This window comes from Coenobita brevimanus, chromosome 50, assembly GCF_032717465.1.
Source record: "Coenobita brevimanus isolate Jiangsu-jjx chromosome 50, ASM3271746v2, whole genome shotgun sequence".
Taxonomy (NCBI): Eukaryota; Metazoa; Arthropoda; class Malacostraca; order Decapoda; family Coenobitidae; genus Coenobita; species Coenobita brevimanus.
The window spans coordinates 55,079,567-55,107,103 of record NC_137003.1 but is presented as its reverse complement, the minus strand read 5'-3'; the positions used below and the strand labels follow the sequence as shown (position 1 = coordinate 55,107,103).

At 44.6% G+C, this 27,537-nt stretch overlaps 1 protein-coding gene across 1 annotated transcript in view; it reads left to right on the top strand.

The window, feature by feature from the left end:
- The first annotated feature begins 9,915 nt into the window (after positions 1 to 9,915).
- The window catches only part of para (sodium voltage-gated channel paralytic), a 234,681-nt gene continuing 217,059 nt past the window's right edge, over positions 9,916 to 27,537 (top strand). Inside the window, exon 1 of the mRNA XM_080272415.1 lies at positions 9,916 to 10,354. The gene's annotated coding sequence lies outside the window, so the exon portion shown is untranslated. The remainder of the gene's footprint in view (positions 10,355 to 27,537) is intronic.

Here is a 27,537-nt window from a genome sequence, read left to right as displayed (position 1 = left end):
ATGTATCATGTCAGTGACCTGTTTCTCTGTCTCATGTCTATTTCCGCCCGTCAGCAAGTAAGTCTTTCTGTCCGTCTGCTTTGTTGTCTGGCTTTCTGTTTAGTATTGTGTCTGTCGGTAACACTGTTGCTGCCTGTCTATCTGTCTATACATATATCTGTGTCCATCAGTGCGTCTCTGTCTCTGCCTGTCTGTCTCATAGCTGTCTGTTTTACGTCATTCTTGTATTGTGCTTTTCTGTCTGCCAGCGTGTTTCTATGTACAGTACCTACGAATTCTTTGTCAGTCGGGGAATGTCTCCGTGCTGTATCTACAGTATGTATGTGTGTGCTGTGCCGGTACTTCTATCTATCTATCTATTGCCAGACGCCTCAATCCCATTTGGGGTGGCCACAAACAAATCGCCTCCAAGTCGCCCTGTCCCCCGCCATTTCACTGCCCTGCTCCCAACTCACACCCCCCTCTCTCATATACCTCTCCACCCCATCCCTCCATCTCATCCTCGGCCTCCCCCTCCCTCTTCCCCCCTCCACCTCACTCACATATACTCTCTTCGTCAGTCTCTCACCCTCCATCCTCTCCACATGGCCAAACCACCTCAGTGTGTTCCTCATAATGCTTCCTATCACATCCACATCCACACCACAACGCTCCTTTATATCCTCATTCGTCAGCCTGTCTCTCCACGTGACTCCACAGGCTCCTCTTAAATAACTTATTTCCACTGCTCTCACTCTTGACTTGTGTCCTTCCAACAATGTCCAAGCTTCACTTCCGTACGTTAGAGTTGGTATCACAATACTGTCATGTAGTAACTTTTTCACTTCCATGCTCACTTCCCTGTTTCTTACCACTGCTTTCAAGGAACCAGCAACCTTTCTTCCCTGCTGTACCCTTTCAAGCACTTCACCCTCCAAACCTCCATCCTTACTCATCACACTACCCAAATACTTAAACGTACTCACATTTTCCAATTCCTCACCGGTACTTGCGATATATATATATATATATATATATATATATATATATATATATATATATATATATATATATATATATATATATATATATATATATATATATATATTAGAGTGTGCGTTTCGTACACGGGTGAACAAGGGTTCACGCCCCGCCAGGGTAATAAACTTTGGGAGTGTTCACCCGGCCACGTACTGCATTGGCGGACACAAGGGGTGCTGTGGTTGAACCAGTGTCGCTTACTATAAAGTATACTTGCACCCAGTCGGCTTGCGCGGGCCGATTGCACTTGATTTACTGACTACACACACATCCAGAGCCACTCCAGCACTACAGTTACACTTACAAGCACTTCTCGTCCTACATACAATCTCTACCAGACAGCCTAAACCACTTGGTAAAGATACATTGACTGTATCGTCCCGACTTCGGTGGGGATAGGCCGGTCCTGCAGTGGATACTCAAACGGCTGATGATGAGGATGATGATGATCATGATGATTTATATATATATATATATATATATATATATATATATATATATATATATATATATATATATATATATATATATATATGAATGCATGAGTATTTGAATGAGTATTTCATGTAACTGAATCTCGTATAGCTCAGTGTCTGTATGAATATATGATGCACAGTGCATATCTAAGTACTGTATATAGTACTTCAGAATGTCTGTGTACAACAGCCTGTCTGTGAGCATTTGTATGTCTGTATCTATCTGTCTGTACGAGTATATGTATGAGTGAATACATGTAAAGAGTGTCTATAGGTGTACAGTATACCTGAGTGTTTGAGAAGAACTGTAGGCTACATACGTCTGAATATGCATGTATGTCTGTACGTCTTTAAGTATGCTAGCCTGTGTGTGTGTGTGTGTGTGTGTGTGTGTGTGTGTGTGTGCAGTTATCGTGTATATGTGAACGTGTATTTGCCTGTTCATGTGTACCTCAATTCTGCAGTAGTGTACTGAGATCGCGTGCAGTCGGGTTAATGATGTGAGGGTGGTGTGGTGCGTGAGGGTGGTGTGGTGCGTGAGGGTGGTGTGGTGCGTGAGGGTGGTGTGGTGCGTGAGGGTGGTGTGGTGTGTGAGGGTAGTGTGGTGCGTGAGGGTGGTGTGGTGCGTGAGGGTGGTGTGGTGCGTGAGGGTGGTGTGGTGCGTGAGGGTGGTGTGGTGTGTGAGGGTGGTGTGGTGCGTGAGGGTGGTGTGGTGTGTGAGGGTGGTGTGGTGTGTGAGGGTGGTGTGGTGCGTGAGGGTGGTGTGGTGCGTGAGGGTGGTGTGGTGTGTGAAGGTGGTGTGATGTGGTGTGGAAGGGTAGTTTTGTGTGTGAGGGTGGTGTGGTGCGTGAGGGTGGTGTGGTACGTGAGGGTGGTGTGGTGCGTGAGGGTGGTGTGGTGCGTGAGGGTGGTGTGGTGGGTGAGGGTGGTGTGGTGCGTGAGGGTGGTGTGGTGCGTGAGGGTGGTGTGGTCTGGTGTGGAAGGGTAGTTTGGTGTGTGAAGGTAGTGTGGTGTGAGAGTGTGATTTATGTGTGAGGGTGGTGTGGTGCGTGAGGGTTGTGTGGTCTGGTGTGGACGGGTAGTTTGGTGTGTGAAGGTAGTGTGGTGTGAGAGTGTGATTTATGTGTGAGGGTGGTGTGTGTGTGTGTGTGTGTGTGTGTGTGTGTGTGTGAGTGTGTTTTATGTGTGAGGATGGTGTGTGCGTGTCTGTCCTGTATGTCTGGTATGCTGGCGATCGTGTTGTCAGGGGTGTATGTCGACTGCTGTTCCCTGCGTCACATAAAACCACATTACACACTTCTAAAGCTCCACTATCTCAGGCCTGGTGTTTTGTGGCATGAACTAAACCAAAGAGAAACTGAAAAATCGGTGTTAACTGGACAAACCATGATTACAGAATTTTTTATATAAGTAAAAAGAAGTGAGAAAAAAGAAAAGAAAATGCTGACGTTCTGCATTATTTTCATAGGACTGTAAAAGTTGTAAGCAATGCATAATGTCAAGAAAATGATAGTATAATAATAACGAAATCCTGGTCAGATACAGAGGTACTGTAGATGGATTACGAGTACCGATGGCTCGTACTGACGGCAAGAGAGTGTAAATGTCTGATTCACCATCTTAAGGATATCTGATTCAGTAGCCAGAAAAATCTCATATTTCATTGCGATGGTTCATCTTAAGTGCCTGAGGGTTATTCAACTCTAGATAGGTTCAGTTATGTCAGCTAATGCCACTTCGGATATAATTACATCCATTTCGACTCAAACATAATTTCTGGCTGGGTTAGGGTCATTTAAGCTGAATTAGGTCCATGCAAGTCATTAGGCCCATACAGGCCATTCAGAGCTATTAAATTCTTGCATAGGTACTTGGGCACGGACAGATGGTGTTAGCATTCTTCAGCTGCAGTTTGGTCCAGTCATAGCCTCCACATGCAGTCGGGCTCAGCAACATCGTCAGTTTAGGCTCACCTACGTCCATTCAGACAACTGATTCATTTGTGCAGTGTATGAGGTGCAGCAGTAGTGGTGGAAATATTTAACTGATGAAAATGCGTAAGTCACAGACTTCTATAAGAAGTTCAGTGTTGGTGGTAAAGGGGTTTTCAACACACTCACGGCCATTCCGGCTTACAATTTAGATTTTAAACATTTTCATGCATAGATCATAACACATCAATCTGCATTATCATGTAGTGAAGCTGCAAGTGCAGAGAATCGGACTTGCGGATTTTTAACCCCTTCACTACGAAAGGGCTTCCCTAATTAAGCTAAGAAATTTAACATTGCAAGAACAGAATAGAACAGAACAAACCTACTTACGGAAGGGGGTAAAGGAGAGCTTATCTATTGAGTCATTACAGGATGTCTTCCATAAACTGCATAAAATCGTTCAGTACTAGCAAGATAAACCAGAAAACACGACATTATGCATAGAATTAAGTAGTGAGCCACGAGCAGAGGACAGAGGCGGTGCTGTGTTGTGTTGTGTACCGGTAGATGTTATGTGGAAAAGCAATATCACAGAGTACCTTGGATGTGGCCCAGCAATTGTGGTGATGGTGTGTGGTGATCACAGTGGTGGTGTGGTAGCAGTGGTAGTGTGGTCAAGTTGTGGTGTGGTAGCAGTGGTGATGTAGTAGCCGTGGTGGTGGTGTGATGGAAACGGTGGCGTGGTCACAGTGGTGGTGTGGTAGCAGTCGTGGTATGGTTACATTGGTGGTGTGGTTTCGGTGGCGGTATGGCAGCAAAGGTGGTGTGGTATCGATGGTGGTGTGGTAGCAGTGGTGGTGTGGTAGCAGTGGTGGTGTGGCAGCAGTTGTGGTGTGGCAGCATTGTTGGTGTGGTAGTAGTGGTGGTAAGGTGGTGTGGTAATAATGGTGGTGTGGTGGTGCTGGTGGTGTGGTGGTAATGGTGGTGTGGTAGTAGTGGTGGTGTGGTAGTAGTGCTAGTGTGTTAGTAGTTTTGGTGTGGTGGTAATGCTGGTGTGGTAGTAGTGGTGGTGCGGTGGTAGTGCTAGTGTGGTAGTAATGCTAGTGTGGTAGTAGTGGTATTCTGTTTTTTCCCTAAAGAAGATATAGAAGCAAAGAATTAGACACAGAATTATATACACGACCAGATGCCAGCAAGGACAAGTTTTATGGTACCTACGTCCTTCTGACCCCTGGAGGCCAAAGACGTGCTGTACAGGGTGGTCTAGATATAACGCTTCTCATCCACTCAGCTGGGTAATTTCTCGCGTTATCAATGTGTATTCATCATTTATTCATTTCCAGCACCACTGCCACGCCCACTCCCACACCAGCAGACTAAGCCACCCCCGCTAAACAAAATACCGCCAGTGTATTTCTGTATGAGCACTATATATGGGCCACCCCGTATACTCTTGTTGGTGTCTCCAGGTGGTTATGTTTAGCCTGGGAGGAACGTTTTGAGCCGGGGGGGTTTGATCAAGCCTTCATTAATCCATCAGTACGAGAGGTCTCAGCTTGAATCAGTCGTCGGGAGGTTGTAGGAATAAATTTAAGAGTAGAGGTGCAAGTGAAAGGAATATCGCTGGAGAAATATTACCCCATAAGACTTAGTACGTCATTCTTCTTCCTCTTTCCTTTCTTCTTCTACTTACTATTATATATATATATATATATATATATATATATATATATATATATATATATATATATATATATATATATATCAGCCGTTTGAGTATCCACTGCAGGACCGGCCTGTCCTGACCGAAGTCGGGACGATACAGCCAATGTATCTCTACCAAGTGGCTTAGGCTGTCTGGTGGAGATTGTATGTAGGATGAGAAGTGCTTGTTAGTGTAACTATAGTGTTGTAGTGGCTTTGGATGTGTGTGTAGTCTGTGAACCAAGTGTAATCGGCCCGCGCAAGTCGACTGGGTGCAAGCATACTTTATAGTAAGCGACACTGGTTCAACCACAGCACCCCTTGTGTCCGCCAGTGCAGTACGTGGCAGGGTGAACACTCCCAAAGCACTCCCAAAGTTTATTACCCTGGCGGGGCGCGAACCCTGGTTCACCAGTGTACGAAACGCACACTCTACCACTGTACCACAGAGGCTCCATATATATATATATATATATATATATATATATATATATATATATATATATATATTCTTGCTAACGCCTGACGCATTTTCATCAACTCAGGAGAGGTCTGGTGCTGGAGGGATAAGGCTGCACCTAACTCATCCATTCCACTCTCAGGCACTTTCAGTCACCCGTCAGATAGAATCAGTCCGACGACTATCACTTCGCCAGGGTAAAAAACAGGGTGCCAAACCCTTGCCATACACTGCTCTGTACAAAATTCTTCCAATCTTCTCGATCTGCTGTCAGTTCCCTAGCCTCATCACTCACCATTCCTCGCTTCCGCGCACTTTCATATGCCGTATCTCTCCATTCCCTTTGCCTACCGCGCCTCCTCCCACTTTCAGATTCGGTTAGATATATCTTTGTCACCACTCTATTCACTCCCACCTATCCTGACGTAACACCTTAAATGCAATTACTTGTGAAGAAAGAGAAAATTAAATAAATTAGGCGTGTCGGTGGGTGCCCATGCCGAAGCAGTATTATTAGCTGCCCACTCTTAATCCCACGTCTTAAACGAAATGTTGCTCATCAGTACAATTTACAGTGAACGGACACAGCATTTTATAAAAGCTACTGCCAAAGAATTTTACTGTGGTTGGATGTAATTTTGCAGAAGGAAACCCCAGACAGGTAAAGTCATACTATTCGCCTTTTCCTTGTTGGCATTAAATAAATATGCTTATTGCAACAATTGCTTTTAATGTGTTGGAAAAATAATCCCATAAAAAACCTTAGTTGCGTATTCCGTTGCCCATTGAGGCGATCGTCACTCGACACTCACGTTTTTTAATCCGGATTCATGCAAACCAGACGCATCATCACCACTTCAACATTATTTTTTATGGTGTATAAGTGTTCCTAACATTTAGTATTTCGTTTCTAGATGTGGCTTGTGTTCAGTCGCACCTCGGAACAGTGAGGAGACGATTTAAAGACGAAAGCTAATATTTTGACCAGAGCCGGATTATGTACTGTATTGTATGGGCCCTGGGACACCGCATCTTGTGGAGGCCCCCGAAGACTAATGTCTGTTGGTGTGAATAGGCACCTCTTCACCCTGCCAGGTGCCTTGAGGGTCTTAATACTCATCTTACTCTGTTGTCGAAATCTGTCCACTTACAAACTTCTGCCATGAGCTTTTCAAAGTTGTGCTCTGATGCTATATTTACACGGTGTAGAAATATAAGATGATCCAGATATGGAACATTGACCCCCTATTTGTAAATCTCTTGTATTTTCTTGCATGGGTAACTTAACCCAACTTATAGGGCATAAAATGTGATTAAATATGGCAAATAATATAAGCAATTTGCGAGAAAAGGTAGGGAATTACTCAGTATACTGAAATATAGGCCTACACGACGCTATGAAAGTTGTCCTAGATGGTTTACTGAAATAAGATGGGTAAAATGTCATGGGAATCCACACAAAATTGAACTAATATTACTGTGGGTGAGATCTGCAGAAGATTTACCCAACAGTCGTAAGAAACAGCATATGGTTGTATTGTTGTTGACGTGGGAGAATTCTTAGCGCCTCTTCCTAAGGTAACAGATGCTGGAGAGGGACGCCTTCAAATGGTGACACCGATATAACCAGGCGGCTCCACTACCCAGTTATAAAAATGTTCCTCATTTCCCTCTTTACCCTCCGAAAAGAGGATGGTGGACAGCAGGGGAAGGGCAGCTTCAGTCTGAACTTGGTCCACATTAATCAGTGCATAGGATACGTTTTCCAGCATACACTGTACGAGTATTTTCTCTTGCATGTTATGGATATTTGTTTAACCCCTTCAGTCCGATAGCATATCTTTATTTTACTCCTGCTTGTAGTAGATGATTTTGTTCAACCTACGATAGACTTTTCCAACTAAAGGCGTCTGATATAGCCCTAACTAGTTCTTCAGTGCGCAGGATAAATAAAATGGCGGTAGCAAGATAAACGAACAAGTGTGAGAACTGATGGGATTAAAATCAACACAGTTTGTCTCAGTAATATGCAAAAGGTAGATGAGGCGCCTACCATCCTCTCTAGATGTAGTGCCATCTTTAGGTGACTCTACATTGACTGACAGCCAAATAAGTTAACTGTAACCCGAGAGATCATTTACTACCCTGGTTGGACCCATATAACCTATCCTTGCGGTAGGGGAGAAAGAAGACTGCTCCCCCTCCCCCATAATCCCTGCAGGTCTGATGGTAAAAGAGGGGGGGGGGGCAGAGATTAATAGTTTCCCACCCTCTGTTCTAACTCGCTAGCAATGTGACAGAGCCTTGGATCTGGGTGCTGCCAGGGGCGTAGCCAGAGGGATGGCCAGGTTGGCCATGGCCACCCCTCAAATACGCCTGGCTACCCTATAGGCCACCTCAAATTTCAGGGGACCTGCATCCGGATCAAGTATAAAGTTCTTCTTGGACCACCCCATTGTAAAAATCCTAGCTACGTCTCTGGGTCCCGCACTGGTAATAAATATACATGTTTGGCTAAAATCGGATCAAAACTGCTTGATTTATGTTGTTAATAAGTACACGCGCGGGTCGAATTTTTGCCTTGCCCTGTGACCTTGATTTTAGGCTGATTGTTCACCGCATTGGATAGCTTCATTCTTGTCTTACCTTCAAACTATCCCCCAAGTTTGGTTTTTATCGGATAAAACTATTAAAGCTGATTTCGCTAGGTCAAACTTTGACCTAGTCCTGTTAATTTGGCCTTTGACCAGCTGTTCTCCAAAACAAGAACTTTACTCTTTGCCAAATCCTCAACACTTACAAGAAGGATGGTTAAAGTGGATTAAAACCGGTTGAGTTATTTGGCTGAAATACACACACGCGCGTGTGGCCGCCGAACAAAACATAACACCCGCCCTCGCTTTGTGAGCGCGTGTGTAACAATATCCAGTTATTCTGACACCTTCCTGACCCACACAGGTACGCGGTCGAAGAAGGAACTTGTAGAATACACATAACATTACTGTTAGGGATTCACATAACGGCAATGTTAGGGATACACTGAATATAAAATGGTACTGTTAGGAACTGACAAAATGGTACTCTTAGGAATACACATAACGGTACCCTTAGGAATACACATAACGGTACACTTTGAGATACACAGAACGGTACTGTTCGGGATAAGCATAGCGGTAGCCCACTGTTAGGTACACACTTAAAGGTACTGTTAGAAAAATACATAACGGTGCTGTTAGACTGTTAGGAATAACATAATGGTCCTGTTAGGAAACCCGTAAGAGTGGTGTTAGGACTGCATATAACAGTACTATTGGTAAAACACGTAACAGTGATGCTAGGAAAACACTTGTTGGTATTATTTGGAATACTCACAGAAGTACTGTTAGGAATACGCATAATGGCATTGTCAGAGTACACATAATTGCATTTAGGCATATCCAGTGGTTCAGCTAGGAATAGAGATAACGATGCTCTTGGCCAAACATCTGGACAATTGGGAATATTCATGACTGTTCTGGTACTGTGTTAACTATCTAACTCTTACCTTCGTTTTCTAGCAGTGTGGTGGTAGTTATAGTGTTGTGAAGTGGTAACAATATATGTGGTGTGGTGCGGTGAGGTGGCAAAAAAAAAACAAAAAAAATGGTGATGTCGTGTAGTGTTTTAGTAAGTGGTGTTGTGCTGCTGTGGTAAAGTAACATTAGAAATGGTGTGTGGCGTGGTCAGAGCATAAGTGATGATGTTGTGTGGTGTATTGTGCTGTGGTGTGATAGCAGTGATACTGGTGGTATGGCGTGATGTTGTAGCCTGTAGTGATGGTGTGGTGTGGTGCGGTAACATGTGATGATGAGGTGTGGTGATGTTTGAGATGTATCCTAGTGAAGTGGTGTGTGGTGATGTTTGAGATGTAGCCTAGTGAAGTGGTGTGTGGTGATGTTTGAGATGTAGCCCAGTGAAGTAGTGTGTGGTGGTGTGATAGCAACAGAAGTGGTGTGGTTTAATGTCATGTGGTAACATCAGGAATGGTGAGGTGAGGTGTGTGGTGTGCTTTGGTGTGACAAGCACTGGTGATGTGGTGTACAGTGTGGTGGTTTGGGGCAGTGAAATGGTGTAACGTGTGGTAGCTCAGCAATGATTGGTGTGGTATAGTGTAGTGTGGTGTGGTGTGGTGTGATATGGTGTGATGTGGAGGTGGGCACTATCGACTGGTGTGTAGGGCGGGTGCAGGGCAGGGTGGGTGTCGGGCCGGCTCGGGCCTGTTCGGGTGGCGGTGTCGGGTGGTGTCGGCGGGGAGTGTTCAGACGGTTGCGGACCTCGCTTGGGCAGGCACGCATCACGTCGCTGCCTCGTGAGACCATGCGCGTTGACCCTCCTCAAGACCCACCATCCACATCCACCTCCATCCACACCCCACACCCACACCACCCATACCCTTGACCACCCTACCCGAGTATGTGAGGGGATGGGCTATGGACGACACCATATCATTGCCGACAAGTTCAACAAGGAATATGCCACCTCACTGCGCCTCATGAAGATGAACGAGTAGTGAAGTAGTGGTGAACGAGTCAAGTGTCGTGTTACTCGCGCGATCCATTCCCTTTTTTCCACCAGGATCACCGTCTGTATTATCTCCACCCTCGTCCATTGGGATCCTTGTACCGCCTCCACCCCTCATCCACCCGCCCGTCTTGTCTGTCTGCCCGCCCATCGCCGCCCACACGACATGGAGTCCACGCCTACCGTCTTGTGATCCTCAGGTACGTTGTGTCCTACATATCACCGACCTCATTATATCACCAGAGTATCACCACCAGCCACGTTATCACCGGGCTATCCACCCATCACCATTCACCATCTTCCATATATCACCACTCAACACATTTGTATATTACCACACCATCCACATGCCACCACACCATCCACATGCCACCACACCATCCACATCTCACCACACTATTCATGTTATCACCACTCACCACCATCCATATATCACCATATAACCCACATCACCATTCACCATATCACTTCATTATCCACATAGGCTACCATCATTCACCACACTTTCAACAAACATTCCATTTATCACCACTCACCACCATCCATTTATCACCAAACTGTTCACAAATCACCACATTATCCACATATCACCACACTATCCACATGTCACCACACCATCCACATATCACACTATCCACATACAGCATCACCAACTCGTCACATTCCTCTTAGCACCACACCATCCACATCACCGGATCATTCACATTTCACCAGTCCACACTCTCTTTTTGTTAACACTGCAGTTACAGTCATCTACCGCTACTCCATACCAAGTGTTACCATACCACACCACTCCACACCATATACATCTCACCACACCATCCACATACAGTAATACCATCCGCGCAGTATCACCACATCAGATATCACCACTCCACACCATGCACATATCACCACTCCACACCGTGCACAGATCACAATCCAGTGTCATGCACACTTCACCACTCCACAGCATGCATTTACCATAGCACCGCTCCACACCATGCATATATCACCACTCCACACCATGCACACGTCACCACCCAGTATCATGCATATATCACCACTCCACACCTTGCACATACCATATCACTACTCTGCACCGTGCACGCATCACCACTTCACACCATGCATATATCACCACTTCACACCATGCATATATCACCACTTCACACCATGTATATATCACCACTCCACACCAAGCTTAGATCACCTCTCCACACCATGCTTATATCACCACTCCACACCATGCACACATACGGTACCATTCCACACCATATACACATCACATCATGCATTTATCACCATTCCACACCATGTGTACATCACACTCCACACCTTGAACACACCACCACTCCACACCATGCACACATCACCACTCCAAACAGTGCACACACCATAACTCCACATCATGCACACATACCATTCCACACTATGAACACATCACCACTCCACACCTTGCACACATACGGTACCATTCCACACCATATACACATCACATCATGCATTTATCACCATTCCACACCATGTGCACATCACACTCCACACCTTGAACACACCACCACTCCACACCATGCACACATACGATTCCACACCATGCACACATCACCACTCCAAACAGTGCACACACCATAACTCCACATCATGCACACATACCATTCAACACTATGAACACATCACCACTCCACACCTTGCACACATACCATTCCACACCATGCACGCATCACCACTCCACACCAGGCACACACACCATTCCACACCATGCACACAGCACCACTCCACACCACGCACACATCACCACTCCACACCATGCACACACCATCACTCTACACCATGCACACATACCACTCCACACCATTCACACATACCATTCCACACCATGCACACATACCACTCCACACCATGCACACATACCACTCCACACCATGCACACATACCACTCCACACCATGCATATATCACCACTCTCTGCCATGCACACATCACCACTCCACACCATGCTTATATCACCACTCCACATCATACATATATCACCACTCCACACCACACCATGCATATATGACCACTCCACACCATACACATACTCCACACCGTGCACATACCATATCACTACTCCACAACACTAATGTATCACTGCCCCACATCACTCACATATCATCACCCCAAACCACGCGAACATCGAACTTTTCACTAATTCATATCATGCTCCACTCCACACCACACCATCCATACATCACCACTCCATCCATGCATACATCACCACTCCACACTATCCGTACATCACCACTCCATCCATGCATACATCACCACTCCACACTATCCATACATCACCACTCCACACTATCCATACATCACCACTCCATCCATGCATACATCACCACTCCACACTATCCATACATCACCACTCCATACATGCATACATCACCACTCCACACTATCCATACATCACCACTCCATCCATGCATACATCACCACTCCACACTATCCATACATCACCACTCCATCCATGCATACATCACCACTCCACACTCTCCATACATCACCACTCCACACTATCCATACATCACCACTCCACACTATCCATACATCACCACTCCATCCATGCATACATCACCACTCCACACTATCCATACATCACCACTCCACACTATCCATACATCACCACTCCATCCATGCATACATCACCACTCCACACTATCTATACATCACCACTCCATACATGCATACATCACCACTCCACACTATCCATACATCACCACTCCATCCATGCATACATCACCACTCCACACTATCCATACATCACCACTCCACACTATCCATACATCACCACTCCACACTATCCATACATCACCACTCCACACTATCCATACATCACCACTCCACACTATCCATACATCACCACTCCACACTATCCATACATCACCACTCCACACTATCCATACATCACCACTCCACGCCATCCATACATCACCACTCCACACTATCCATACATCACCACTCCACACTATCCATACATCACCACTCCATCCATGCATACATCACCACTCCACACTATCCATACATCACCACTCCACACTATCCATACATCACCACTCCATCCATGCATACATCACCACTCCACACTATCCATACATCACCACTCCACGCTATCCATACATCACCACTCCATCCATGCATACATCACCACTCCACACTATCCATACATCACCACTCCACACTATCCATACATCACCACTCCACACTATCCATACATCACCACTCCACGCTATCCATACATCACCACTCCACGCTATCCATACATCACCACTCCACACTATCCATACATCACCACTCCATCCATGCATACATCACCACTCCACACTATCCATACATCACCACTCCATCCATGCATACATCACCACTCCACACTATCCATACATCACCACTCCATACTATCCATACATCACCACTCCACACTATCCATACATCATACACCACACCATCTCCATATCTCCACTCCACTCCATTTTTTTTGCATGTACCTATCACCCCACTACCCACACACAAGCACTTCACTCCATCCACATATCATTCCACAGTAGTGTATCACTACTCCACACCATACATTAGCACCAGTCCATATCGTTTCACCACACCATCCCATTAACACCAGTCCATATCCACATCATCCTGTTAACACCAGTCCATAGCACCACACCACACCATCCCATTAACACCAGTCCCTATCACCACACCATCCAATTAACACCAGTCCCTATCACCACACCATCCCATTAACACCAGTCCCTATCACCACACCATCCCATTAACACCAGTCCCTATCACCACACCATCCAATTAACACCAGTCCCTATCACCACACCATCCCATTAACACCAGTCCCTATCACCACACCATCCCATTAACACCAATCCATATCATCAGATCACACCATCCCATTAACACCAGTCCCTATCACCACACCATCCAATTAACACCAATCCATAGCACCACACCATCCAATTAACACCAATCCATATCACCACTCCACATCCACATATCACCACTACAACTCATCCACTCATGACTGACTCCATTTCGTGCGATCCTCCGTCTCTCCCGGTAATCCACTTATCTCTCCACTTCCCGCTCCACCTGATCTATTCCACTCCAACTCTTCCTTTTTACTCAGCCATTTTCACTTCCTCCTTCACTCTTTTACATCTTATTCCTTTCACCTTCACTTCTCTTTTCTGTCACCACTTTTCATCATCATCATCATCTTCTTTACTCTCACTCATCACTTACATCATCCATCGCCACCATCCCTCACCGCTGTCGACACCATCCCTCATCATCACCACCACCACCCCTCATCCACACTACACAACACTATCATACCACTACTACCACCACCCCTCACCGCCATCACCACCCCTCACCGCCATCACCACCCTTCACCGCCATCACCACCCCTCATCACTAACAGTACACCACATCACAACCATCCCTCAACTCCACCACATCACCATCTCTGTGCGTTACCTCTATCCCTCTCCACCACCACCACCACCACCACCACCACCACCACCATCACCATCATCCCTCACCCCGCACAACCATTATCATCATCACCACCATCATCCCTTACCCATACCATCATCTTCACCACCACCACCACCACCACCACCATCATCCCTGACCACCTTCACTATCATCACTTACCCATACCATCATCTTCACCACCACCACCATCCCTGACCACCATCACTATCATCCCTCACCACCACCACAACTACATATATACCACCACCACCACCATCCCTGACCACCATCACTATCATCCCTCACCACCAACACCACCACCACAACTACACACCACCACCACCACCATCCCTGACCACCATCACTATCATCCCTCACCACCACCACCACCACCACAACTACACACCACCACCACCACCATCCCTGACCACCATCACTATCATCCCTCACCACCACCACCCCCACAACTACACACCACCACCACAGCTACACCCCCCCAACCACCACCACCACAACTACACACCACCACCACCACCACAACTACACACCACCACCACCACCGCAACTACACACCTCCACCACCACCACCACTACCATCATCGTCATCTATCACCACCATCGTTCATCACCGCCACCACCATCCTTCACCAACACCACCACCATCCCCTACCACCACCACCATGATCGCTCACTACCACCATCACCTTCCCTCACCACCACCATCACCACAAAACTTCGACATCACCACCACCTCCTCATTGCGGTACCACTATTCCTCACCACACCACCATCATCTCTCACCCTCCACAACCATCGTCATCATCACCATCATCCCTCACCACCACCACCACTAACATCATCATCCCTCACCACCACCACCACTAACATCATCATCCCTTACCACCATAGAACACCACTGCCACAACCATTACCTCCACCACCATCGCCTCCACCGCCTTCATCCCTCACCACCACAACCACACCACAATCATCACCATCACCACCACCATCGCAGCCCCTGCCATCACCACCCTTCACCACCACCACCATCACCACCATCTCCATCGCCGTCGCCACCTTCATCCCTCATCACCACAACCACACCATAATCATCACCATCACCACCATAGCCTCCCCCCCTCACTACCACAGCCACACCACAATCATCACACTCACCACCACTACCACCCATCATTTTCCTCGAGCCACACCCACCATCACATATACCATCAACAGTGCTTGCTCCACCACCATTGCCGCTTTTCACCATAGTCTCCACCATATCTACGTAACACTGTGCGTCCATTCACTATTTCAATCACTATCACCATCATTACAGCCTTTGTCACCACTACCCTTCCGTCCCACATCATGTATCACCATCTTCTGCTTCCACCACAATCATAACAATAACCCTTCTTCACTACCTTTCACCGCCATCACCATCATCATCCACTATACCCTTTATCACCTTAACATGGCCCAGATTTTCGTCCTTTAGCAGCTTATTTCACATAGCTGAGTGGCAGAAACTGTGCTACAACTCTACATTCTTCTTATAGCACAGCTTCGTGACTAGCATCCTGTTCTACTTTTAATCTATTGTTACAACTCAGAATTCAGGATGGGGATATGACAATTTTGAAAACAGTATGGTTACAAGAATTACCCTCAGCAGCATCACGACCATTTCCCACAGCGCCAACCACTCTGCCCTGCCACTTTAATCTTGCTCTGCTGCCACCATCAGTCCTGTTCATTATAATCAGTATTTACTATTGTCATCATCACTTCTCTGTTATTTTCACTATCTTCTTCCACGTCTTCCTTCACCTACAATATCCCAATCGTAAGAGGACGGGAAGATACTGGGCTGAATGAAATCGTTTGGCGGTAACTTGAAGAAACTGACAATGCTCATGTTCTAGGGGTTACCAGAGGCTATTTATTACCCTCCAAACTTGGGATTTTGCGTGAAGGGGCTGAGCATACCGACCTTCGCCTACCATAAAATACTTGCGAATCTCTTAGGTCCAAAGCTTAAGGTTATCTCATTTAAGTTTTGGAAATCATCCTTAAGTGACACTGAATGCTACAGGGCTGACCAGCATTATTATGTCACCACCACAAATTCCATTTACTGTTTTCTGTAAGTTACATTATTCTCATGATTCACCACACGCCTCCATCACAATTTTTCCTCACCCCTCAACTCATCTCTTAACATATCTGGTGCTGGTGTGTTGCAGCCTCTGTAACTATTTTTTCTCTTTCTGACTCCCATAACTCACTCAAGTGAATCAGTCGTCTGGCATTAGATGGAATAGATTGCCGAAGATATTCCAACCATGGGAGGATTGAGGTTGACAACATTAACTCTCAGACCCCTATGACAGCTGAATAAAATCTTCCAACATGAGGATAAATGAAAGAGAGTAGAGTACCTGAGTTATTGGGACCACGAGAGGATTGAAGAGTTTGGTTGTGTTGTACTGCTGTCCCTTACCTGTGTGGCTGGTGAATCATGCTCTCATTGGATGGAAAACGGGATTGGTAGGGCTGTGCCTTGTTTAAACACAGGACTTGGTGGGGTTTGAGTTACTCTAGAAGGTACCCCATACAGGTGTTTTAATAATAGACTGATAGGCTGGAGAACTGACCTGTGTTACTAGTACGAGTGTCGATTCTACAAGACAAGCCTGTCAGTATCTTGGTCGCCGTATAGGTGTGTTTAATTTTAGTTGTATGCTTATTTATTTGTTCATTTATTTATTTGATTTAATGGAAGGGGAAAAGTGAAGGTGGAGACCGTGGATGAGGTGGAGGGATGGATGGAGAGGTATATGAATGAGGGTGGTGTGAGTTGCAGGCAGGGCAGCTTAGTGGCAGAGGACAGAGTGACATGGAGGCAATTTGCTCGCCGCCACCGTTGCTGGGATTAAGACGTCTAGCTGTAAAAAAGTAACGTGTGGACTTACTTCATGTTGCGGTTAGTTGTAGTTTGTCAGTCACCGTCACTTGCCACTGGTGAGCAGGTTTTCATGTACCGTGATGTCAAGCTTCAAACAGCACCTTGATGGCGGTGGTCAGAGCAACATACCAGCCCCACATGAGCCACACTACGTAATATTCGTGGATATTTACATGGGATTCGAACCCGTGTGAATTGCTGCAGGATAATGAGTAGTTTAGGTCAAAAGCTCCTTTAAACTGTGTCGATACGTAATGAGAAGGTCACGAGATATGGTTAACTATACCCTTTCTACTCTAATTTGGCCTAAAATTGCCATCTCTCCATCTTGAATGCAGAGTAGTAACAATAGAATAGCACTAGAATATGCTGCTAATCGCGAAAAAGTGCTTTAGAAAGATGTAGACCCGTACTATTGTGTTTTTCTGCCACTGAACTACTTGAAAAAAGCTGCAAAAGGACGGGAATCTGGGCCTAGTTAAGGTAACAGAATTAAACTCATTAATGATTAATTGGAGTTGATATATTGCTGCATGAATTCACAGCCCTAGATATGTAAATGAATTATTGAGTAGATTCGTATATTGTACACAAAAAAAAAAAAAAAAAAAAAAAATCCCTGCCACTCTACTTTTTGTCACGGGCGCCACCTCACTTCATTCTCTAGAGCTCCATTTTCTCCCTGTAATATCACATCTTACGTTACCAGTGCTGGGTACTTTGAAACCTAACCTAATTTAATCTAACGTACTAACCTAACCCATCCTAAGCTAACCTAATCCATCAGCACACTCCTGTACCGCCAAATCCGTCATATCTTCCTTTAACATCACCCTCTTCCATCACCACCCCCATTTTCTGTCACCACGGTCAACACTACCAACATCTATGGTTTGCATTACCAGGGTCCTTCACCACAGATGCCTTATTGTCACAGCTATCAACTTCCTCTCTGTTGCTACTTTCATCGCAGCACCGCTCTACTGTCATTGCCTTTGGTTCCTTCTTCCTCGCATAAAGAAAATATATATACAGTATATATATATCATTCCTCCATCACCACCGCCGCTCTCACTTGCACCGCCACTACCACCATCTACTCATCACCACCACCTCCACCGTCACCACCACCACCACCACCACTACCATCACCATCTACTCTTCACCACAGTTAGCCATCATTTCCATTCACCTTTTTCACCATAAACTTACACCAGCACCACCCTCACCTACCCATTTCACAATCGTCTGAGCTTGTATAACCCCTGGACGTAATTCTTGTTTTTTTCTTCCTACTTCCAGACGATTTCATGCAGCTTGGGAGGGACGTGGGTTAGTGATACGGTTATTTAAGGCTGTACCCAGTCCCTGCAGTTAGTCTCCTCCCAGCTGAATAAAATGGTTCGAAGGTAGAATGAATAAAAAGGGAAATACGTGATGGAGGTGAAGGGTTTGACTAACAGTGCCTCTGTCGTTGCCATCCTTCCTCCCTGCCAGCCCTCCACGATCACTATCCATGGTCATCTTTAACTTTCCTCGCCCTCATCCTCTCTCTCTCTCTCTCTCTCTCTCTCTCTGTCCATCACTACTACCCCTCACCACAATCATCATCATCATCATCATCATCATCATCAAGCCCTCACCGCCACTATCATCACCACCCGCATCTTTCCCTTGCTTGTTTACGTATGTGAGGAAGGTGTTATTAGAAAAAAAAAAAAAAAAAAACTTAATAAGTCTACACATAAGGTAAAGAAATGACATCCGTGTAGTGGGGGCGTGGCTGTGCTGGGGAGCGGGGGAGAGGGAGGGGAGATTGAGGGGAGGAGAGGGAGGGGAGATTCTTTTTTTAATGGAGGAGTGAGCTTGTCATCGGAGTCGGGTTGGAAACTGGGCTGTGGCGGGCATTTAACTGGATTTGTGAGTGCGCTGGAATGCATATGATTTTTCGCGAGTTTGCACCCCATCGGTTCACATCAGTGACGTACGGAGAAGCAGACACGCACATACATGTAAAAATATAGCTTCAGACATTAATAACGATCCACTTCGTTATGGTAGATGAGGAGGCAGCGAGCAACGACTTTTGAAAGCGGGCGAGGCGATCTTTGGAACATAGCACATTTTTCTAGCAATAGCTTCATAATTGTTGGATTAAATAGTGATGAGATACGATTGTCTCCGTCTGAACCCGCCCTGTGCAGTACTACGAGATACACAGTAACGGCTCTCGCTACAAACACCCCCCCCCCTCCACCCAACTCCAGATCCACAGTAGTAGTTGGCCATAACTGGGATAGGTGGATTGACCACTTGCGGCTTTTGAGCTACAAGGAAGTTCAAAATATCGACATTGATAATTTTCGTAGTACTATAATAAATCGCGTTTACATGGAAAATATATTGTGAAAATAACTTTGACATAATATGAGGTACGTGCTAATGAGGAAAGTGCAGCTTTGAAGATTGTCCGTCTTATCATAGTTTAAGGCATTGCTTTTCATTTTCCTTAAAGGTTAAATCCAGAATAAGAGTCGAGGCTGTTTTCACACGATATTCATCTGTAGAAAACGCGATTTATGCCAGTACTAATAAAATAATGTGTCGATATTGTGAACCTCCTTGTAGCCCAAAACGCGCTAGAGATCAGTTGTGGGTGACTTTAGAATTTCGGTCCTGCAGATGACCTCACAGGGACCGGCGGAGACACAGAATGCAGGTAATGGTGATGGAGTTGTTATGCGGTGCTGTGATGGGGCTGGCTTGAAGGTATCCACGGTGCAGATCATACTGTGCTGTAGTCGTGGTGGGGGTAATAATAGTTTCACCTTTACTTGACCCAGATTTTTGGCCTTTTGCAGAGAGAGAGAGAGAGAGAGAGAGAGAGAGAGAGAAAGAAAGAGTATAGTTAGTGATGTGGTGTTATGTTTTTGTGTTGTACTACGGTCGTTAAACTGTTGACGTGGTAGTAGTGGAATTATGACTAGTGCTATGGAGGCAGATTGCTGTGGAGGGAATTGTACTGTTGTGCTGTGGTGGGGCTGTTTTGATGATAATGTGGACGCGGGAATTTTTCCTTGCTGTGTTGGGGTAATCTACCGATGTTTTGTATTGTGGTGGGGATGTGTTGTGGTGCTGTGGAGGGGGTTATATTTAGTGCTGTGTAGATGTTTTTATCCCCGCCAACGAAGTTGGAGGAAGTTATGCATTCTCCAATGCCTCTCTGTGTGTTTGTCCAGATGATATCTCCGAAAGTTCTCAATGAATTTCAATGAAATTTCGTGGAAAGATGGGCCATGGGCCAAGAAAGAATTGATTAAATTTTGTGGCGAATCCGGATCCGGATATTATGTATAATATCTCCTAAATTTCCCAATGAATATCAATAAAACTTTGTGGAGCAATGGGCCATGGGTCAAGGAAAAACTGATTAAGTTTGGGGACGGATCCGGATCCTATGTATTCCACACAATATCTCCACGAATCCGGATCCGGATCCTTTTTAATGGCAGTGGCACTGGCGGAGGTATGCGCTCTTTGAGTGCTTTTTAGTTTGTATTGCGGTGGGAATGTGATGGGGAGCTGTGGTAGAGTTATTCCCGGGTGGAGAGTCGGTTGGTGACTTTGGTGGTACCCTGATGTGATGTACCATACTTTACTGGGGTGGTGAGCACTGACATGGTTGTGAAAATTGTGTGTGTGTGTGTGTGTGTGTGTGTGTGTGTGTGTGTGATATTGGTGATGACATTAGCACGCATTTCTGATATCCCTGCTTGGTTTATTGGCGTAGATAATGGGTGTGGTGGCGCGTTGTTACTTCCACGTTGTGTAACTGTAAACTTCAGGTACGAGGGGAGATTAGAAAGAAATGACAGTGAGTCCATAAACTTTTATTAGCATGAAGAACTATCAAACTATGACTCACATTCCTTCAAAGTACTCCCCTCCAACCTCTATGCAGCGTTCCATTCTCTTTCTCCACTTCATGAAGCAAGAGTGGTACTCTGAAGACGGTATACTTCGGAGTTCTAATTTGACGGTCCGTGCCAAGTCTTGGATGCGATGAAATTGCTTCCCAGCGATGGCAGATTTAATTTTTGGAAACAACCAAAAGTCACAGGGAGCCAGGTCAGGGGAGTAGGGTGGGTGGGGGAGCAGAGTTATACCTTGTTGTTCCAGGTACTGCATAGTGAGGCGAGCTTTGTGGGGTGCAGCATTGTCGTGGTGCAGCAAAAGGCGAGACCGACGGCGGGTTGGTGCGGTGTTGGCCTTGTGTTCCAAGACTTGTGGAAGGACCTGGTCTGTGTAGTATTGGGCTGTGATAGTGGACTTTTCAGGCATCACATCCACGCATATTGGTCCTTGAGAATTGAAAAAGATGGTGAAAAGGCGCTTCCGGCTGCGAAATCCTTCCTTCAAAATCTGAGGTCGAGGGTCTTCATCGCCCAACCACACCATGTTTGACTGCTTGTCATGGGTTGTGAAGAATGAAATCCAACACTCATCTCCAGTAGCAACATCTGAGAACCGTTTTGGACCATTTGGTTCAAATTCAGCAAGCCAGACACGACAAATCCTCACCCGTTCAGCCTTTTGCTCATCAGTCAACAAATGGGGTATCCATCGACAACACTTCTCCCTCAGGTGTAATTGTTCATGCACGATGTCATATGCACTCCCATAACTGATATCAAGCTCCAAGGCTAAGAACCTAAGAGTTACAGTTGGATCCTCGTCAATGATGGACCGTGCACGGACAGTTGTTGCTTCGGTCACGGATGTCCGGGGGCGTCCAGAGCGTTGTTCATCTTTCAATTCAGTTTTTCCTGCTGTGAAAGCACGAATCCAGCGGGAAACAGTTTCCAGGGAAGGAGTAGTGTCTGGATAAACATGTAATAATTCGCCTCGAATCTCTGTTGCTTTCTTTCCCAGTTTCCACCTCGTAAAAATGTAGAACCTGCAGCCTTCTTTCGAGTAATCCATGTTTCTGGCCAGAGAGCAAAAACAAGAGTGAAGCATTCACTCACAACAATAAAACAAGAAAAGTCAGGCATACGGCGACAAGTTCAAACTCGTAAGGACAGGCAACTCTGCACTCTCCTTGCTCCCCCACCTCCCATCATTCAAGGTTTTCATGTTATAGCACGAACTGTCATTACTTTCTGATCACCCTTCGTATATGAAACAAAATATACCGTACTCTGATTCCATCGCTGCCAAGGCTAAACAACAAATTTTACTAAGGCGAGGATTTTTTTTTTTTTTTTTAAAGACAACCCATTCAAAAATACTATCCTTTCCTTCGGTGCTTTCGACACATTTCATACTTTATCCAGGCGAAGACCGGACGATTTTACTCAGTTGGGGGAACTTCCAGCGGCCAGAGCGTTCAAGAGATGTCATTATGCTCTATAGGGGAATATTATCATTCTTTGCCTGAGGATAGTTAAGGCATTCTCTCTGACAATACTGTTACTCTCAAACGGAACCTATATTTATCTGACTGTTTCTGTTGGAATATTGTATTGTTTGTACTTACTGTTACTTCTGAGTTGTATCGGTTGTTGTATTTAGCTATTGGGTTGTGCTGGCTGTTGTATTTAGCTGTTGGGTTGTACCAAGGCCGTCTTGATTTGAACAAGCCCCGGTCTCCCGCCAATATCTGAGTGTGACGTCACAATCGGTGGCCATTGTATTATTTCGCCAGCGCCAGCCACCCGCCACGTTATAAACAGTGAGGCACGACAACAATTCACCCACTTATTTCCAATTTTTCCTCTCTCCCATCTGGTTTTCGTTCACGGTAAGCCATACACGTATTATTAAATATGTATAGCCATACTAGAATGCATGAAAAGCATCATTGCTGCTACTGAAAGCATTTTCAATGAAATTTTAGGTATCAGACTGTCAACAGTGGATATCTTCTAGGTCACAGTAAATTAGTTTTCGTAAATACAGTACGTTAGGCAACGAAATTACAACACAGCTTAAGTTTCTCAGTGTTCTTTATTAACTGTGCAGAATATATTTTGGTGGATCACAGTCGTATTGAGATGTTAATTTGGTTACCGATGCCTTCATTCTATGCAAAATAACCTAGGCTACTCAATGGTAGCTTGATTTATTCTTATAATTCAGTGTATTCAGTGAAATATCTAAGTAACAAGGATATCAACCGACAAGTATAGGCCTAGCCTAGGACAAAAAGAAACATTTATAAGCCCAGCCCAGGCCAAGCAAAAACATTTGTGGGCCTTGTCTGGGCAGGAAGAAACGTATAGGCCTAGCCCATGCCAAGAAAAATGTGCATAGACCAAGCCCAGGCCAGGAAGAATGTTCATAGGCCTAGCCTAGGTCAAGAAAAAATGTGTATGGGTCTGCCCAAAGCCAAATGTAATGCCTTCGCCTAAATCTTATGCCTAAGTGATGACAAGAACTGTTAGCTAAATATGAATTTTAGCCAGGCCGGGGTCTATTTTATTGATACTCATGTTTCCTATAGTTTGAAGAGAGGGACTTAAAAAGAGATTTGCGCTGGTTAGAGCATAAATAGAAATGAAAATATGATACAAGAAACCTGTTATTTAAATGACAAATATCAATTCGGTAAAATTGCTGTTGGGCAAGTCTCTAAACTAATACCCATTATTTTGTATAAAACTAATTTAGTCCCCATTACAGTTAAGTAAAGTTGTTGCTCTGTTTTATGGTAGAAGCTATTAGATGGATAATAAACTAATCTGACCTTACCTAACAAGGAGAGGAGAGAGAGAAAAAAACATTACCGATGATTGGAATATAGTTATATAGCAGTATGTTTATATAATTATATAGCTATATTTACCTGTACCTAGCCTAGGAAAAAAAGGCACATTATGCGATGCAATGCAATGGTAGTCAGAAGCTTAACCTATACAGTATTGACTGATTATACATAGAGTGTCTATAGTTTCTTCCTTTGATGTACCGTACTGTTTCTGCTTTCTTCAGCAATTCAGTTTTTTACCTGTGTGTAGGTTATTTATACCTAATTTTTATAATCCCCGGGAATTAATGCAGATTTTATATCAATAGATGCGTTAAAAACATGAAAGTGGACATAAGAAAGTGGATCACAAGAAAGACATGATGAACGTGTGGACGTGTGGTGGTTCCTCCGAAGTTTTCTCCTTGATTTAGAGAGTTTGAAAACATTTCAGGTTTGAAAGATCATCTGCAGAATATAGAAAACTATGATGTTGAAGAAGTGAACCTGCATTCCAATGAGGGACGAGGATTGATAGTGTACATAAAGAAAGGGACAAGATATAGAGTAAGGGATCTTAAAACCGAGTTTTGCGAGTATTGCTGTCTGGAACTGGAATGTGGCAGTGGTCCCAATGGTAGATTACTCCTTACCTCAATACCGTATATAGAAGCCCATATAGCAGTGATCAAAACAATAAAAATTTGCTTCAGCTAATGAGAGAGATTGTTAATATAAAAGTGCAATACAAAATACTTCTTGGCGATTTTAATCTGCCTCACATCAACTGGGATAACTGCACAACTAGTGCAAGCATGAATGATTTTCACACACAGCTGATTGAGGAAGCTTGTAATTGTTTCCTAACCCAACATATAATGGAAATGAGTAGATGCAGGGGGGAGGCTGGAGGAAGTATAATGGATCTGATATTCAGTAACAATGAATCAATAATTGAAAACATTAGTTTGGATAGTCCTTTAGACAGGAGTGATCATGCCTGCATTTCTTTTAATTGTGACATGCAGGAACAGGAGAACCAATGTAAAAGACAAGTATATATGTATGAAAAAGGAAACTACCATAAAATGAAGGAGAAACTTGCCATAGACTGGAGTCAGTACCTGTCACAAGAGCCCAACATTGAAAGTAAATGGAAGATATTTCATAGCCCGCAAAAGGGGATCATTGATGAATGTGTGCCGAAGACTGCAGGAGAAAGCACTACAAGGAAAAGAACCAAGGAAAAATTACCCAAGAACATGAGGCTTTGGTCAAAAATAAAGAGAAAACAACGACAGTGGGAAAGACTGAAAAATCTGAAGAAAAAGAATATTACAGGAGATGGATGTCAGGAGGTAGAGAAGGAGTACAGGAGATTAAATAACCAGGTACAAAGAGAAACCAGGAAAGCTCTGAAACACAAAGAAAGGGAGATTGCCATGATTGCGAAATCAAATCCAAATTTTTTTTGGAAGTACAGTACATTAATTCTAAAACGAGGACAAAGTCAAGAGTTGGGGAACTGTACGTGGATATGGAAAGGTCTTCAAAAGCAGAAAGAGATGGAGAAAAAGCAAGCATCCTTGCAGAGCATTTTTCACAAGTATTCATAACTGAGACTGATGAAGAAGTTCCGAAACTCAAACCTAAAGATGTACCAGCTTTCTCTAGTATTGACATATTTAAGGACAAAATCGTTAAGATATTAAGTAAACTAAAAAGAAACGAATCTCCTGGACCAGACGAAATTCACACAAGGATACTGAGAGAAGTGACAGAGGAACTACTTGATCCCTTACAGATATTTAAAAGCTCATTTCAAGAGGGGGAAATACCAGATGACTGGCGACTTACACATGTGACAGCTATATACAAGAAAGGAGATAAAAGGGAGCCCTGAAACTACAGACCTGTAAGTTTAACTAGTGTGATATGCAAGATTATGGAATCTTTGTTAAGAGAAATGAAGAATAATGATCTATTTAGTAATATGCAGTTTGGCTTTGTCTCAGGAAGGTCAGCTGTGTTACAGTTGACTAAAGTATTGGATCGTTGGACTGAGGCTGTAGATTCCAAGAAGGCTGTGGACGTGGTATATTGGGATTTTATAAAAGCCTTTGATCGAGTACCTCATAAGAGACTTCTTGAAAAGGTGGCAAGCTGTAGGATCGAAGGCAATTATCTTGGCTGGATCAAAAGCTTCTTGTCAGGCAGAAGACAGGAAGTTATTGTGAATGGTATCTCATCGGGCTGGAAAAATGTCACCAATGGGGTACTGCAAGGATCGGTGCTCGGGCCTCTACTGTTTGTCCTATTTGTAAATGACCTCCCAGAAATTGTGAAAAACGATAGCGAAATCTACCTGTACGCTGATGATACCAAAATTTTCAGGGAAATAGAGAACGAGGAGGACTGCCAATAGTTACAAGAAGACCTATACCGGTATGAGCTGCAAAAGTGGACCGAAAATTGGAGGCTGCATTATCATCCTGAGAAGACCAAGTACATGAGGATAGGGAAGAAAACTGGAGTGGAAGATAATGGATACCACTTGCAAACACAAATAAGCAGGACCGAAGCAGAAAAAGATATAGGGGTGTTGATAGATGACAGACTGAAGTTTTCCGATCACTTAGCTGAAAAAATTAACAGGTCAAATAGGATTGTGGGGATCATTAGAAGGACTTTTGTCCATTTAGACCATTGTCCATTTAGACCAAACAACATTTAAATTTAGTGCGGCCACATTTAGAATATGCTAACCAGATATGGAGTCCTCACCTAGTGAAGGACATTGAAGCGCTGGAGGGTGTTCATAAAAGGGCCACCAGGATAGTACCAGGATTAAAGGATCTGTCCTATGAGGAGGCTTGAAAAAGCTAGACCTGCCATCATTAACATTCCGGAGATCCCGTGGAGATATGATTGAGACCTTCAAGATTATCAGTGGCGTATACGATGAGAACTGCACGTGTGGGATATTTCAGTGGAGGGAGGAAGGCAATACAAGAGGCAACAGCAGGAGGATATACAAGAACAGAGCAAACCTGGACCTGAGGAGATATTCATTCCCACACCGGGTGGTAAATAATTGGAATGAATTACCGGAATGGGTGGTAGGGGCAGGCAATGTGGAGAGGTTTGAAGCATGTCTGGATA